The sequence below is a fragment of the Cnephaeus nilssonii genome, assembly GCF_951640355.1.
Source record: "Cnephaeus nilssonii genome assembly, chromosome: 8".
NCBI classification, from domain to species: Eukaryota; Metazoa; Chordata; class Mammalia; order Chiroptera; family Vespertilionidae; genus Cnephaeus; species Cnephaeus nilssonii.
This window is the reverse complement of record NC_137079.1, coordinates 4,709,675-4,723,735: the sequence shown is the minus strand read 5'-3', so window position 1 is coordinate 4,723,735 and position 14,061 is coordinate 4,709,675.

Sequence of the window (14,061 nt, the reverse complement as noted above, 5' to 3'; positions counted from 1 at the left end):
ATATATATATCCTACCTAATAAAAAGGTAATATGCAAATAACCATCACTCCGCTACTCCCACGATTGGGCAGCGGGAGGCTGGGGGGCGGGACTCAGGGTGGCATATCCGGCCATTGAGAGGCCCAGATTGGCGGCCTCTGAGGGGGCCTGCCTCGGACACCCCGGACACCTGGCTCTCCTGCCATCATAGGCGGGGAGCCGGGTGTCACACGAGCACCCGGATCCCCTGCCGTGCTCCCCTTCGTCAGCGCCTCAAGCCCCAGCAGCAGCGGCAGCGGCTGGGGATGAGCTGGTGATCCCAACAGCCTGGCAGCTCAGTGGCGGCGGCGGAGGCAGCATTGGGCCTGGGGACTGGTGAACAGGCAAAAGATGGCCCTGATTGCAGGAGGCTAGGCCTAGGGACCCTACCCGCACGATTTAATCGTGCGCTGGGCCTCTAGTATATATATATATATATATATTAGAGGCCCGGTGCATGAATTCGTGCATGGGTGGGGTCCTGCCAGCCTGGCCAGGGGGAGGGGACATGGGCGGTTGGCCGGCCTGCCTGCTGGTCGAACTCCTGGTCGAGGGGACAATTTGAATATTAGCCTTTTATTATATAGGATATACACTGAGTGGCTAGATTATTATGCATTCAGAGATCATAATAATCTGGCTACTCAGTGTATATTAAATTAGCTAAACCATAAGTGCAATATACTAAAATATACCCTGTTTCCTCTTGCTTTTGGCCTGTTTACCTGTACGTGAGCACTCAGTATCTCTCTGTGATCTGTACTTTTGAATTTGATGGTGCGCCTTGCTGGGAGCATGTGCTCGCTGTAAATAATGTGGAATGAGGTCAGGAGGAGGAAGGGCACACAGCTCCCGGGAAATGACCTCTCCCTCCTCAGTGTGAGTGCTATCCTCTGGAACACAGGCTGTCTTTGTGTTGGGCTAAGAATTCACAACACAGGGATACTGACATTTTTATATTGTTTAAAATGCCTAGAGACACTCAGAAAGTTTCCATTCTGAAAATGTATTCTAATAAAGGCCTTTTTCCTAAGATACCAAATCTTTTGCCAAGTTCATGACATTTTAACCAGTAAAAAAATTTGCTGCATAAAGCTCTTTACTTTTGAGATTAATTTTGAAATTCATAACAAGTGAAGATTCACAGTTCAGCTTTGAAGTAATATATATATACTAGAAGCCCGGTGCACAAAATTCGTGCACGGTGGGGGGTTGTCCCGCAGCCCAGACTGTACCCTCTCCAATCTGGGACTCCTGGAGGGATGTCCGACTGCCCGTTTGGGCCCAATCCCGGTGGGCAGTCGGATCCCTAAACGGGCAGTTGGACATCCCTCTCACAATCCAGGACTGCTGGCTCCCAACTGCTTGCCTGCCTGCCTTCCTGATTGCCCCTAACTGCTTCTGCCTGCCAGCCTGATCACCCCCTAACCACTCTGCTGCCAGCCTGGTTGATGCTTAACTGCTCCCCTGCCAGCCTGTTTGCCCCCAACTTCCCTCCTCTGCCAGCCTGGTCACCCCTAACTGCCCTCTCCTGCAGGGTTGATCACCTCCAACTGTCCTCCCTTGCAAGCCTGGTCCCTCTCAACTGCCCTCCCTTGCAGGCCTGGTCCCTCACAACTGCCCTCCCTTGCAGGCCGGGTGCCTCCCAACTGCCCTCTCCTGCTGGCCATCTTGTGTCCAAATGGGGGCAGGATCGTTGACCACATGGGGGCAGCTATATTGTGTGTTGCAGTGATGATCAATCTGTATATTTCTCTTTTATTAGATAGGATAGAGGCCTGGTGCACGGGTGGGAACCAGCTGGTTTGCCCTGAAGGGTGTCACAGATAAGGGTGGGGGTTCCCTTGGGGTGTGGGGCGGCCTGAGCGAGGGGCCTGTGGTGGTTTGCAGGCCGGCCACGCCCCCTGGCAACCCAAGGGGAGGCCCTGGTATCTGGAATTTATTTTCCTTCTACAATTGAAACTTTGTAGCCTGGAGCGGAGCCAAGCCTGCTGTTCCCTCTGGGGCAGCAGCCATTTCTGTGGCAGTTAATTCACCTTCTACAATTGAAACTTTGTAGCCTTAAGCAGGTGAGCCCGGCCAGGGTGTGCGGAAAGCTTTGCTTCCCCTGTTGCCGCCGGCAACCCTGGCCTGCTCTCTCAAGCTCCATTCTGCCGCCATTTGTTTGAATTTGTTTACCTTCTATAATTGAAACTTTGTAGCTTGAGTGGAGGCTTAGGCCTGCAATGGCTATGGAAAGCTTGGCTTCCTCTGTTACCTGGGAAACCTTGCTCTCTGTGGCTGTAGCCATCTTGGATTGGGGTTAATTTGCATACTCGCCCTGATTGGCTGGTGGGCGTGGCTTGGCTGGTGGGCGTGGCTTATGTAGCGGAGTGATGGTTAATTTGCATATTACCATTTTATTAGAGAGGATATATATTTATTTTTTAAGCTTTATTATTGAAAGTATTACATATAGCCCCCTTTTCCACCACTGACACTATCTAGCCCACCCGCGCCCTTGAAATAATATTTTATAGTAAAAAATGACACAACTCTTTTCCTCTAAGTCTTCAAAACATTTTTCAGAGTAGCCCATGAATCGCTGGAAAAAATTTTGTCTGATAAAAAGCAAATAATATCTTCACATTCTCCCTGTGCAGAAACAAAGGTTATTTCATAGATGATGGGACTTGGGAATGAAATTCATGACTTCTGCTGCACTACTCCAAGTAGCAGACTATCTCACCTTTTCAAGTGACCCACAAGCCTAACACCACTAACGGGTATTTCACGACTTTATGACATTCTAAATTCACTGTCTTATTGATTGTTCTTTATATAAATTTCCATGCTGTTTATAAAGCTTTTAGAAATACATTTTTTAAAACCTTTCAGAGATACAGAAACCATTACACATTCTTTCAGAGTATTCTTGAACAGATTAATGAACTTGATTTTTTACATTAGCTTAATGATTTTCTATTTTTGTTGCACTTGTCAGCTTCACTGTGTTTTTTTTTTTTTTTTACACTCACTTAGAGTTGATAAAAAAGGTTAAGTACATTTTTATCTCTTGGCAACAAATATAACCATATTTATAATTTGCTAAATAAAATATGCATAGTGAGCATTTTCTCACCAGCATACAAACTACTAATTACTGAGTAAGCTTCATTATTTATTAGTCCTTTATTTTGAAATAACCTTTTAAAATTAATTTTGTCTTATTTTGAAAACTTTTAAAGAAATGATTAGATATGTACAGATAAATTGCTTTATAATAATTTCTGGTTATATACGTACAATATATTTTTGTCATCACCTAATACCACATAAATTATCTCTTTCCAATAACTTATATTCTTGTGTTTGAACTTAGTCCAATGAACAAATGTCTTAGCTTGCATTAAAGTTGTTTTAATAGAATATCATTGATTTTCAGTGAAATAGTAGTATGTTAGATCCCAGTGACCATTTAAATATTTCATTTAATGATTATTAATGCACAAGGTATTAAAACATGCAGCCATTTTTATTTTTAAGTACACTGCACTTCTATTATTCATTTCTGTGTTACTTCTATGCACCAATTAAAAAGACACTACAACTCCGCCAGTGTGGCTCAGTGATTGAACGTTGACCCATGAACCAAGAGGTCATGGTTTGATTCCTGGTCAGGGCACATGTCCTGGTTACAGGCTTGATCCCCAGTAGGGGGCATGCAGCAAGCAAGTGATCAATGATTCTCTCTCATCATTGATGTTTCTATTGCTCTCTTCCTCACCCTTCTGCTCTCTGAAATCAATAAAAAAAATACTGAAGATCTTTTCAATTGAAAGGGCATCAAAATGCAGTCAGTTGCAGCTTTGAATTAATTATCACTATTTTTATAAGGCATAAAGAACCTGCATCATGTTCTGTAACCTTGATCTTACAATCAGTGCTATATCATCTTGTATTAAAGTGCCAGATGCTGTCATTTTGTAGTTGACACATTTAAATAATATACTAATCTAAAATATGCCTTCATAAAATTAGAAAGAAAATGTGATTGCCTAGCTTATCACTACTGAATGATAAAAAGGAACGGACAAGTTGCTGTGAAGATTATGATAGAATTTTTAAAATTTTCTTTATTGATGAAAGAAAGTATCACAGATGTCCCCTTCCCCTTGCCCCCATTGACCCCCTCCAACCTGCTCCCGCCCCCTCCCTAGGTCTTCACCACACCATTGTCTGTCCATGGGCTATGCATATATGCATATAAGTTCATTGGTTAATCTCTTCCCGCCCCACCCTTCCCTCTGACATACATTAGACTGTTGCACGCTTCAGTGCCTCTGGATCTTTTTTGTTTGTTTGTTCATCAGTTCATTTTGTTCATTAGATTGCACAGATAAGTGAGATCATGTGACACTTGTGTTTCTCAGACTGGCTTATTTTGCTTAGCATGATATTCTCCAGGTCCCTCCATGCTGTCTCAAAGGGTAAGAGATCTTTCTTTTTTACAGCTGCATAGTATTCCATCATGTAAATGTACCACATCTTTTTTATCCCCTTATCTACTGATGGGCACTTGGGCTGTTTCTGGATATTAGCTACTGTAAATAGTGCTGCTATGAGCATAGGGGTGCTTATATTCTTTCTGGTTGGTGTTTTGGGTTTCTTAGGGTGTATTCCTATAAGTGGGACCACTAGGCCAAATAGCAGTTCCATTTTTAATTTGTAAAAATAATCTATTGCTCTGAATTAAATAGGAATACATTTATTCAAGAGGTATAGAACAATACAGTTGTTTGAAAAAAGTTTTAAATTATTACTTTATGTAAAGTGTCTTTTTTCCTGAAATAAAAAAGTGAGGCTAAGTGACTAAATAAGAGAGAGAAAAATCAAGATATGCTGAGCAATTAAAAAATATGTGATCCTAAAAATGTGCTCTTAAAATGAATACAGAAAAAGTCCACTTAAGTAAAATCCATGACAAATATCCAACTAAGCTTATTAATTAAAGGAGGCCTGGTCTCATAAAAATGGTTTGAAAGGTTTGATCAAAAATGGAGAAAATTAGAAAGGATAAAGTAACAATTCAAAACGATGGAGCTGGCCAAAATAGAAGTTAAAATTCACAATCATGTTTCATTTGTTTATTTGGTAATTCCTTTTTTTTTCTCTTACTAATGCTTCCTTATATATTTTTAGGGTGCAGATTCATTTCTATGGCCTGATTCCAATCCCACCGCTAAGGCTCAGTGCTGCTGAGGTTCCATAGTATTATCGATGCCTAATTAACTCACATTGGTAAGCACTCACCGTTTTTGCACTGCAGTTTTCCCATCGCTTGCTTGAATGAGCGAGAGCAATGCTCAGTGCATTTCAGGCTTGAAGTCCTTCCTCTCAGGAGGACGAGTCAGACATATTCGCATCCTGTTGGCCTGAGGATTAAAGTTCTATTTTTTTCTTTTTTCACTAAAGTTTGTGAATTGTATCTATGGGTGAGGGCATGTCCATGGCACAGATGAGCACACTTTGCAGGAAATAAACTCTGGCCTTCGTTAGAAGAGCTGAGGTTGACAGTTACTTTTGGTGGCACAGAAAAACGGTGCCCTGAGGAGTCAATTCTTATTTGTTAGAGATTAATGCTGGCTCATGGATGACTTAACACATTGAAAAATAAAAAGCGATGCCTGGCTTGTGTGGCTCAGTGGTTGAGTGTCGACCCATGAAGCAAAAGGTTGTTGGTTCAATTCCCAGTCAGGGTACATGCCCGGATTGTGGGCTAGATCCCCAGTTGGGGGCATGCAGGAGGCAGCCAATCAATGAATCTCTCTCATCATTGATGTTTCTGTCTCTCTTCCTCTCCCTTGCTCTCTGAAATCAATAAAATATATATTTTAAAAAATAATAAAAATAAAAAAGTGAAAAATTGAATTGGTCAACTTTTATTTTGGGGAGGATTTTCCCACCCAAAGGACACCGCATACTTGAGGCATATGTATCATCCCCTCACACACCAAAACACATACAAACAAACACACCGTACAGATATTGGTGAGTAACATTTATCTTTGCCTTGAATACATCAATAATTCATAGGATCTACAGGCTTAATTAACTTCTTCAGGGAAAGTACATATACTATTTAATTTAATTAATTAATTAATTTATTTATTTTATTTTAATTTTATTGTTTAAGGTATTGCAAATAGTAGTACATATGTCTCTTTTTTTTTCCCCTCACTGACCTCCCCCTGGCATAAATACTACATGATCTCACTCATTTATGGATAATAAAGAACATTACAAACTGTTGAACAAAAATAGACAGAGGCAAAGAAGCATCGAACGAACAGACTGTCAAACTACAGCGGGAAGGTAGGGGAGGGTTGCGGGGGTAAGACATCAACCGAAGGACTTGTACGCACGCACATATACTATTTGAGATGGCGATAAAAGACATTTGCACAGGTGAAACAAATAAGCAACTAAAAATACCTTGAGTTACCATTATAATTCCAGTGCAATCCCACCCCCTCCTCTGCTTTTTATTTAATCTCTCTATGATCCGCTCACATGCTGTAGAGTTTATGCGTTTACTGTTTTTATTGTCTCTATTTTCAAAGTAGAATTTGAGCTTTAAGAAGGCAGGGGACTCTCTTTTGTTCATGACTCTATCTCTAGTGCCTATAACAACAGTCCCTGAGCACAAAAGAAGCTTAATCCTAATGTATTGGGTGTATGAACAAACAACTGCATTTATAACGTTTTGCTTTCCACTTAGACTCTGTAGGAGTGTCATAACTACTATCAATCAATGGCATATGGCACTTAGCTCCATCAGATTGAACTGTGTAAAATCATCCGCTGTTGTTTGTGATATAAAGATATGTAAACTCACCTGGCTGGCGTGGCTCAGTGCTTGAGCACCCACCTGTGAACCAGGAGGTCACAATTCCTGGTCAGGGCACATGCCCAGGTTGCGGGCCCAATCCCCAGTGCGGGGTGTGCAGGAGGCAGCTGATAGATGATTCTCTCTCATCACTGATGTTTCTCTCTCTCTCTCTTTCCGTTCCATTCTACAAATCAATAAAACTACATTTTTTTTAAAAAAAGGTATGTAAACAGAAGTCCTTTCCACAAGGACTGTAACAGTTATCAAGAGACCACTGAGTTACCTGAGGACAAATGCCACTGGTGCAATGTGGATGGTAGAGAGCAGATCCAAACATGAAATTGAGAAAGGACAGGCAGACTATCCTGAATACCAATTCCAGTTCCCTGTAACTTGGACTGTTTGGGTTGGAATTCTTTTTTAATCTCCAAATAAATATTGCTTGTTTGTTTGTTTGTTTTTTATGGGATTTCACATTACCCATGAGAGAATATTCAACACAGAAGCAAATCCCCTATGTTTCCTCCATTGGTTCATTCTTGCAAGAAATGATGGTGTGAGAACATCCCTTCTAGCTCAGTCAACCTTTTCCTCAGTCCACTTTTCCTCTTGCTTGGTGAACCATAGCTGCTTGCCCCAATCCCCAGCAACTTTCTCACCAACAAGTAGGAGTGGATTTGCATATAATCCCTATATTGTTCTCTGGGAACAGTCTGCATACACACATTGTTAGATACTCCCCATTTCCTCTTGAGGAAGTTGTTTCTAAGCTGTAATCCTTTTATTGTATTCAGTGGCTGGGAGGTAAAGCAGTGAAATTAAGTGGAGAACAGAGCATTAGCAAGATGTAATTGAAAACAGGACACTTGGGATCCTACTTATGGGGTCTGATGGTGAGTCATTGTAGTGGGTAGGGAACAGTAAAAATGGGGAAATGTAATAGAATCGGTATTATTCTGGGCACCAGGCCTCAGTAAGTTAATATTCAATTCCATCTTGTCAGCATTGTTCTTCATTTTTGCATTTATGTGTTAATGCTTTGCAAAAGTTATGTGTAGTTGGGTGATATTATGCATTATTTTTTTGTTCTTAGGAATGCTTAAAAGTGTATATGTGTTTAAAAGTGCTGAGTTGCAAGTTTTAGTTAAATACTACCTTTTTATTTTTTCCTCTTTACTAACTAAATCAACTCATTCAAACAATTTTCTGAGCAACTACAGTAGGCCAGGCACTAATTAGATACTAAATCCTATCTAGATGTCAGGGGATAAATAAAATAAAATACAGGAATAGTTGCTCATGTGAAACTTGCATAGTGTGGTGCTAAGGGGAATTTCTGGAGAACTCCTCTAGATTTGGGGGGATCATGTCAGAAAACACCCTTCTGGCAGGGGGGGCGGGCATGGGTGGACAGACCTGAATGACAAGGATGAGCCGGAATCCTGATGATCCAGGAGAAGCTTTCTAGGAGAGAGCCCTAAGGAAGGAATGAGCCCCTGCACGTTGGACCCTGGAAGAAAGGCAGGCGTGGCTCCAGAGTGGTGATCACGGTGACCCTAGTGGTTAGGGCTGCGAGTGGTGAGAGAGCATTTGGATGGAGAGCAGCGTTCAGATCGTGTAGAGTATTGTGGTTTCATTTTTTATTGTTTTTAAAATTTAAGCCAGTAGACTTTTCAGGCCCTTCTTGCTATAAGTCCATGAAGCTGTGGCCACAGTTGGAATTGTTAGGATTTCTATAATCTCAATGTCCTCTTTATTTTAGTTAAGGGGATTATCCTGAATGATACCTCTGATAGCAAGATCCATAGGGACCCCAACTCAGAAGGGAATTTAAATTTCTGTTGTATCAGGCCCAGGAGAACACAAGAACAAACACATAAAACAAAGCAAAACAAAAAATCAGAGAGAATTAAGTAGAATATCACAAGTTCAAGTAGACTTTACCTGTCTTGTCTGACAATACTATAGCAGATAATGCTATAAGGATATAGAAAGAGAGAGAAAAGAAGGAAGGAAGGAAGGAAGGAAGGAAGGAAGGAAGGAAGGAAGGAAGGAAGGAAGGAAGGAAGGAAGGAAGGAAGGACCTTTATCACTCCTTGAATGTAATGTGTATGCACATTATAGGGCAAACTTTAAATACTAAACTATGCAAAAGGGATTGCAAAGTTTTTTTTGCTTAGTCATGCCCACATTGTTCACTGTTATCTAGAACACATCTTTACAAGGTCCTGAAGTCCTATGAGATATGGATAGCCCTCTGTATAAGCTTACCTTTAAAGTTTATGTTAAACCTCGTCTGTTTGTGTTTATACATGTGTTGATTTAGATGTAGATTTACAAATGAATGGGACAAGATAAAACTTCTCTGAAAGAGAAATCCCCAGCTATAATTTAATCATTATCTTATTGTATTGTATTTAAGCCTAGACAAATTGAAAGGAACAGTTCTTTCTTAATAGTGCATGATCAAGCCTCTTAGGGATACATGACAGGAGTTTAACTAATCTAAATGCATTTGGATTGGACCAAGTGAAACATGGAGTATTCTGCTTTGTTCTTTTTAAATTATGAGATTCAACCTTGTAGTCTAACCTGGGTGTTATTGTTGTTGTTGTTTTCGGGTACAACAAACTAACACTCATTTGTTTAACAATAACTGTCCTCATCTACCTCACTTTGTGTTAGATGGAGATGAGAAGAAGTTCCACTTTCATAAATACCGCATGGATTCTTTTTAAATTAACATTTCTTCTCATAATTAAAATTTTAAAATAGTATCTCATAATTATATACACACAGAAGGTTATACAACTAATACAATTTAATACTTGGAAAATAAATGATATAATATTTTTGCATCTGATTCCTGTTAATTAGACATGTTCTCAGTACTTGTGGGAAATTTAGGCCAATCACACTAAAGCATAAAGTATGTATCTATTCTCAGAAAATTAAAGTGTGAAAGATATCGGGATATGATGCTTTATAGGCCAACAATACCAGGACTGCTTTGTGTGTGGACGGTGAAGAGCTATCTCAATACATGGGCAGAAAGTGCAAAAAAAGCATTTGTGCTGTAAAAATATTCGCCTGGCTTTTCTATTGACTAAACACTATGGTGGTTGGCAAACTCATTAGTCAACAGAGCCAAATATCAACAGGACAACGATTGAAATTTCTTTTGAGAGCCAAATTTTTTAAACTTAAACTTCTTCTAACACCACTTCTTCAAAATACACTCGCCCAGGCTGTGGTATTTTGTGGAAGAGCCACACTCAAGGGGCCAAAGAGCCGCATGTGGCTCGCGAGCCGCAGTTTGCCTACCGCGGGTCTAGCAGAAGGTGAGAGACAGAGAGACCAGAAAGAGAAATTAAGATAAAATGTATTTATTTTTAGGTAACCTGTGTTGCAAGTTATAGGAATGATTAAAAATAGTAGAGAGCAGCTTATTGAAAATGGGTAGGAGGGGGTAACCCCACTGATTGGGGTTGGACATTTCGGAGAGAAATGGAGAAACGATGAGGAGAAAATAATCTCTGTGGTTTAATAATGTGGAGGGGAAATGATCAAGAAAAGACTGCTAAGACATGATGGGAGGAAAAGTGAAGGGATAAATGTCACCATCAGAGTTGGAGATAGAGGTGTCAGGCACTCAAAGGAGGAGAGTGAAATTCTAGGAAGGACAAGAGAGTTCCAGTCTTCACTCACACTGTAATCCACCTTATATCTTTTTAGAGAATGTGCATATTCAATAACTTGTTCCAAATTATTTTTGACAGCAAAATATACTAAATATATTATTTTGATTTATGTTTTTATAAACTATGGGAATTGGAAGATCTAGCTACCAGGGGATTACTAGCAAATTTGAAGTTTTAACTGATTCTCAGGATGTTTTGCAAGCCATATAAATTAAAGTTGCAACTACGAGAAACAAAATCAAACTTGCTTATATTGTAAGAGTGCTAAAACCTAAGTCGATTTATCACACTTCAGTCAGTGGGTGACTATGCTTTTAGACCAGCCACATCCCTGTGAGGCTCACATGATCTCCTTTTAACAACTCCAGCAGAAAAATATAAATATATATATGTATATGTATATATATATATATATATTGTTTTCAACATCCACATATCAAACCTGCTTTAAAAACTGCCACAAAAACACCGCAGCTTGAAGAAGACATTTATTGTATCTTACAATTTTGTACCTCATACATTTGGGCCAGGATTACCAGGCAGAGGTCCTATTCCAAGTGGTGCTAACAGAGCTTTTCCTGGAACATTCAGCTAAAGGATCACCTGGTGTGGGTGATCCAACATGCTCTCTTTGTGAGGATGGTGAGAAGAGCTGCCTCAGATGGGGTGCTGTCAACTGGGGTGCTTTCCTGTGGAATACCCATGACATTTGAACTGCCTCCCGGAATGATGGCCTCAGGGTAGGTGAGCTTTTATGTTCACTCACAGCCCTGGAGGGCACTGAAAAGCTGTCAGTCCTCTTAAAACCTAGTCCTAACATTGGGATAGCATAACCTCTGCCATTTTCTATTATTTGGTCAAGCAAGTCACTAAAGCCAGCCTTGAATCAAATAAAAATTAAATTACATTCTCAATGGGGGGCGTGGCAAAGTATTTGCAAATGTCTGAAATCTACAATACTGGCAAAAATCATTGTTTCTTCCCCTGTGATGTCCTCTCACATGTATAGGGCATAGGTGATTCACCCATAGATTATAAAAAATGGGAGGGGAGAGGAAAGTGCCAAATAGAAAAATAAAAGTTATAATAATAAGTATCCTCTGTATATAGACTGCCTGAGAACCTTGTCAAACAATCTATTTCCTAAAAGCATTTGTTAAATATATAGCAAGTTCTTTCTCTTTTCCATATCTGACAATCCCATGTGATTAATTTTACATGTGCATTTGTCTATTTTCTCATAAAGAAACAAAATGTTCACTGGATTTTTGCAATAATAACTTTTAAATTGAAGGCAGTGGTGACATATTTAATTAGAAGTTCCTGGCTGTCCATGGCTGACCAACCAATGAAAACTATTTCCTAAGGACTAAGAATTAACGAGAAAGAAATGGAAATACAATAGTTATGAAGAAAGTGGCACTGTGGTTTGACATTTATAATGGATTAGCTGTTAATTTTTCCTCTTCTATATGTTGCTTTAATAAGATTTGTCAGACTACAGTACAATTTATCTTGCTGCACATTTCTCTAACAAATGATGGATCACTGCACATTACAAGCCAAATTTTCAAATAAAATGAAGAAGAGATTTGCTCCCAGCAATAGATGCATATGAAATAAGGGCATTTGTGTGATTATAACCATGACACCTATGCCTTACTTTTCTTTCAAAAATATTTATAAAATTATGGCTAGACTACCAGTGAAATTGTCTTAGGCGTTTTGTTTTGTTTTTCATTTTTGCTGGTAGTTCCTTTTAAAGCAGGTATTCTTTCTACCTCTTATTCTTTATTTTCTCACCTTCTTTCTTCTCTACTCTTGTGCATCTTCATTGCTCTTCAAGATGCTCTCTCACTCCCCGCCCCCCACTCCCCTCTTTCTCTCTGTCTCACCTTTGTCCTGTGCCCCTTTCCTTCTTTCTGTGTATCACTTTCTGTCTCTAGTTCTCTTCCTGTCTCTCATTTACATTGGTCTATTTATGCCAAACAAAAGACATTCTAACATGATAATTTATATAGGGCACACTCAGTGGACTCGGGAGACTTTATGGAGTCAATGTCGATGAAGAATATAGTCCAAGAAGACAGGATTTGGTGGGTCTAGTTGATGAGGCTAAAGCCAAATGGACCAGAGATAAAGCAGGTTTAAGTTACAATACTCTGAGATGACATATCTTTGGCCCTAAGTTAATCAACATTCCCAATGTTTATAATCTGACCCATCACTGTCTCTGAGTTTAGGTATTAATCCTCTCTCCTCTCCTTTCTATTCCTCAAATAAGCCTGCAATCCTGGTTACAGATTAGGAAGCAGCACAGTGTTTCACCTCGTGAATAATCCCAGTCTACTACTTTGTAACAAACATATGGGCAAAAAAGCTAGTTTTTCAGCTCTATAAACATATTAAGTCTAGGTTTCTATGAAGCTTACTTTGTATGACTCTAGGTAAAAAAGAGTGAATTTGGAATGTTGTGTTTACATTTTGAGGGGGAAAAAATACTCGGCAATTTTTTTTCCCTAGGAAAACTTAAAAATGTGTACCTCATGATTTTGCAAACACATTTAGGATGTTTGGGTTACCTTAAAGCTCAGTTTGAATAAATGCAACTAAGAACAGTGGGTTTTGAATAAGTTTGATTATAAAAATCAACTGGGAGCATTTTTAAAAATATAGATTCTTTATCTGTCATCCAAGACACACTATATCAGAATTGTGGAGGCCAGGGATGGAGAGGGAGGCTATGAATGCCCATTTTTAAAAGTGCCCAGGTAAATATCATGGTCAGTGAGAATCCAGACATACTAAGGAAGAAAAGGCTGCCATTCTTTTTTAAAAATATATTTTTTATTGATATCAGAGAGGAAGAGAGAAGGAGAGAAGAGAGAGAATCATCAATGATGAGAGAGAATCATTGATTGGCTGCCTCCTGCATGCACCCTACTGGGGATTGAACCCCAAACCCGGGCATTTGCCCTGAAAGGGAATGGAACTGTGACCTTCTGGTTCATAGGTTGACACTCAACCACTGAGCCACATTGACTGGGCAGATAAGGCTCCCATTCTTTAAGCCACCTTCCATACACAAATAGGTGAGATTCGAATCAAATGATAAAAACTAGAGCCAAAGGGAGCACATGAAAACATTAATAAACTAGAGGCCCGGTGCTCGAATTCGTGCACAGGTGAGGTCCGGCCGGCCCGCCCCAATGGGGGTCGATCGGACCGGGCCAGTGGTGGGGAGGGGACGTGGGAAGTTGGCTGGCCAGCCCCACCCCTGATTGGGGTGGGGGCCAATCAGGGGCATGGCCGGCTGTGGGGAGGGGCTGTGTGCGGTTGGGCGGGGCTGATGGGGGCCCTGATCAGGCTGGTTGGCCGCCACATTGCGTATCATAAACCAGTCGTTCCAGTCATTCCAGTTGTTCCATCATTCTGGTCACTTGGCTTTTATATATATAGATAAAATAATA